A 4,388-nucleotide genomic window follows, 5' to 3' on the forward strand; every position below is an offset into this window, starting at 1 on the left:
GAAACTGGGAGGGAGCATAGCCAGGACAGGCGAACCAAACTGAGCAAAGGGATATTCCACACCACAGAGCCCCATGCCTGGTTTATAGATGGGGGAATTACCCAGGAGGGTGATGGATCTCAGCTTGGGAAGGAGGGTTTGGCGTCGGTCAGCAGATGGTGAACAATTGCATTGCACATCACTTTCTTGTCCGGTGCTTTTTCCTTTTCTCATTTTATTATTATTAAACATTATTGTATTTTTCATTGCTCTCAATTATTAAATTGGTCTTATCTCAACCTATATGTTTTATTTTTGATTCTCATCCCCATGCCACTGGCTTGGTGGGTGACAGAGGGGAGCTGAGTGGAGTGATTCTTAATTTCCATCAGGGGTGGTAGATATTTTTCCATCTTATCCATTCCAAGTTTCCAAGTTCTGGGGAGTTTTGGAATTACAAGCTCTAACTTCACTAGAAATTGTTTACAATGGAGTGAGGACCACGGTTCTTATTTAAATAAAAAACACACAGCAGTGTTCTTACAATGCCAAGCATCCTTTAAAGGTCAGTGTTTATGACCTCTATAAGTTCTAATTAAAATGGCAGGAAATTTCTCTCCTATGAGGATGGGGTACACAAATGCAACCAGATGCTTGGCCCTAGGTTTCAGTTCAAATGACAGAAAAAACAACTGTAGGGCTCAAATCCATCAAAAGAGACCCTCCACTAAATTTTCAGCAATATTCAGTGAACATCTACTTAGACACAAACCGATGCATCTTCTGACTTCCAAGGAAGCAAATTATGCTGGGTTAATATCTGTCTCTTGGGATTTGAATTTTTGAACAGCCAAACACTCAAATAACTCAGGAGGTAAAATGGTTAGTTCCCACAGTGATGAGCCTCAGAATTTGGGTGTTATTAGAGAAGTGTTCATCATGGTGTCTGCCACAGAAATTCGGCAATTTATCAGGACCTTCAGATAACTGCCTAATTTATCTGATCTAAGGACTCCCTTGAGATATTCAGGGTATGGTAGATAGAAAAATAGACTGCCATCTGTCCATCACAGAGAGAGGGGGCAATATTACATTCACAGTTGCATGTTAGTTCAAAAAAACATTGCAAACTTTCTGATGGAAATAACCAATTGCTATCTTTTTATTCAAGCAAATAAATATTCAATTTTCTGCAGTCTATGCCTATGAAAAATCCAGAAATTCTGTAATAGAGATAAAACATAATGTCTAACAGACAAAATAAATCTCCAAGCAGGGAAGAAAAATAAACTAAACAGAATCCAAAAGCCAAATAAGAAACCCAAGCATGAAAACCAGGGAGGCAACAATCCATTTTGACACAGAAGCACACAGTTTCTGATTAATTCTGTTCTCTAATTGCATTTTATCTCTTGGAATTTAAATGACATGCTTTCTTGTGAAAAACTTAGAAGTGGTGAAGGAAGCATAAAAATAATCACAGCAAGGCTACACAAAAATAAAAGTAAATAAATCTTATTTATTAAAGTATCTGTGAAATAATCTAAGCTTTGTTGGAAGCCTTTGACATTAACTGCCCATTAGTTAGAGAGGTTTTTCTCATGGATGCATGAAAAATGAATTTATCGAGGAGCTAATACCATTTGAAGTTAGTACTCTCAGATACTAAAGCTGTAGTTTTTAAAAATTCAGATATTCAGATATAACTCAAAGATAGCAGAAAGTAGCTAACTTATGCTAAATATCTATTTTGTATTTACAGTCAATATATGAAGCAATATTCAAAAACCTCATTACCAAACTGAACATTCCAATAAAATCACAATATTGAAAGAGCAGAGTTTCCAAGTCACAGAATTGGCACTGATGAAAGGAGGGATTCATCACTCATCAGCCCCTGATTTTTCATCCAATTACTTAGTTTCATAGACTTTGCTTTTTAATATGAATTGAATTAGTTTTAGTTTAGTTTCACAGAGAAAAAATGATGCTGTTCTTTTGGCCACAGAAAGTGTTCAGAATTTAAGAGAATTTTCTTCAAGTAATGAAGCAATATAATAAACAGTTTCTAAAAAAACCTTGAAAGCATGATTGCATTTCTTATTTTTTTATTATATTTCAAACTATTTTATTATATTTATTATACCTTTTTATTATATTTCAAATCATTAATTTAGACTTAAAAACAAGTGATTATAACTTCATCAATTAAAAAAAATACTATATTCTGTTTTCAGAATACCTTTTTCTTAAAGGTGTTTTTTACTGCGAAATCACTGCAGAATTCTTCTCAAGAATCAGAGCACCTGTACAGTGTTTTGGTTCACTAATCTCTGAGTGCATCCATTACTCCCCACCAGATGCTCTTCTTAGATAATATGTATTTCTGTGGTCAACACAAAGTATAACTACTAACCAAATATGCATATTTTTGGCTACTCTCTGTAGCATGCAATCAAATGGGCTCCCATGTTGGTAGCTTGTTTAGGAAGATTTCATTAAAGGTCTTCATTAATATTTTTCTTCTCCTTTCTCATGATGGGATATAAAAAAATTACTATATTTGTCCCCACTGTATATTTTTTTCCTTGATATATGGATAAATTTTCAACTAATGTATATCTCAAGGGGTAGCTATAGAACGCACTAAAGACAGTTAGGTAAAACTAGTAGTTATAGAACAAGATAAATATAGATGAATTTAAAGTGCTAAGGATTGAATTAATGCTTAACAATAACTCACCATGACCTTGATTTCATTGTATGGTATCATTTAAAAACTGTGATAAGATGGGCATCATTCTAAGAACAAAGCTAGGATCACTCAGCACTACTTTTTCATTTTTTGTTTTATTCCTTTCAAGGTATGGGTCAAAAACTTAGCATATCTACCAAGTCTGTTCTGTTTTGCAGCATGTTTCTCTGTCACCCAGCCAATATTAAGAAAATCTTAGCCAGCATTAAATTGTATGCCCCTTGAAATAAAGAAGTGCATGTTCATTTCCTGAACAGTCACTTAAACAATTAAAATTGATTTTATATTTTCTGAAAGGAAAAAATATTTACTCAAACTATCTAAAAAGAACTGAGCAAACACTGAATTTTAAGGGAGCAATTCCTATTATAAATACATCATACAACAAAAATCTGATCTGGTATTGCCTTGTTTTCTTTTGTCTTACAAATATACCTAGGGAATTTCTTCAATTATTCATGAGCAAATACTGGCAAAAGTCACTGGGACTGGTCATGAGACTTCTGGATATTCCTGGAATTCTTGCTTCTACAGATTTGGATTAAATTCTTATATGTGGTCCATTTTAACACTATAATTGCTTGCTCTACAAAAGTCATTAAGTGATCTTCATCCCTTAGTAGCCTAAGAGAAGAATGAATGCAGACAGAACTTGCACAGTGAGTGTGAACCTTGACTATCAGCTATATATTTTTTTTTCTTTTTCTGAAAAAAAATTCTAATTTACATCAGCCATGTTGTTTAAAATTATTTTCTTGTGCACATCGCTCTATTTCATTGCATCTTTATTGGAACAGGTATTCTCATAACAAGCTATTCTAATTTTTAAGTAATAACAATAAACTTTGACTATTTGAGAATATGCAAATTGTCACAGGTTCAGTCCCTTAAAATTGACATTAACTTCACTTTTAATGAGGTATGTATATGGTTTTTGTAAGAAACTACAGAACAACATGTATTAATTACAGCTGTGTATCCACATTTGTATAAAAAGATACATATATGCAAATATTAGATGAAAAAATAATTTTAAAATTGTAAAAAGACAAGATGACTGGTGACTGTCTCCATCTGTACTTCTTCTATGGTAATTTTCCTGCAATAAAAAAAGTGGATTTCCCCTTTCCTAGCTATAATGCAGTTCAGTGTTTTGGCACAACACACAGCTTAAAACAGCTATTTGATATGTTTTTAAAATGTCTTTTTTGATGTATCTTCTGTACTTTGCTTTTGACTTTCAATAGAATGAATGGGAAATAAGCATCAGTTTGACACTCAAGGTTAAAACTGAGGTCATACCATTAATCATATTTATGATTTACTCCTTCTCCTGTCAAAGATTTCATAGCAATGTGAGTCATAGCATCCTGTTTCTGCTGTTGTTGGTTTTGTATGTAGATATTGATCTTTTTGACAACTGAGTGATTCACAAAAATTGAGCATAATAAAGGGAAAACTTGAACTAGTTATTCAGATGTGGAGTTCTATTGGTTTTTCTTTTTCGAACACTAGTTAAATTTGCACATACATTTGACAACGCACAATAACTCAATAGAAAGGTACCAAATGTCGTAATATCAATGAATGAAGCAAGACATACCTTAGATAATCCTGAAATTTGTCTTGTATTAAACAAAAATAGAAAATCCAG

The sequence above is a fragment of the Taeniopygia guttata genome, chromosome 3 (assembly GCF_048771995.1).
Source record: "Taeniopygia guttata chromosome 3, bTaeGut7.mat, whole genome shotgun sequence".
NCBI classification, from domain to species: domain Eukaryota; kingdom Metazoa; phylum Chordata; class Aves; order Passeriformes; family Estrildidae; genus Taeniopygia; species Taeniopygia guttata.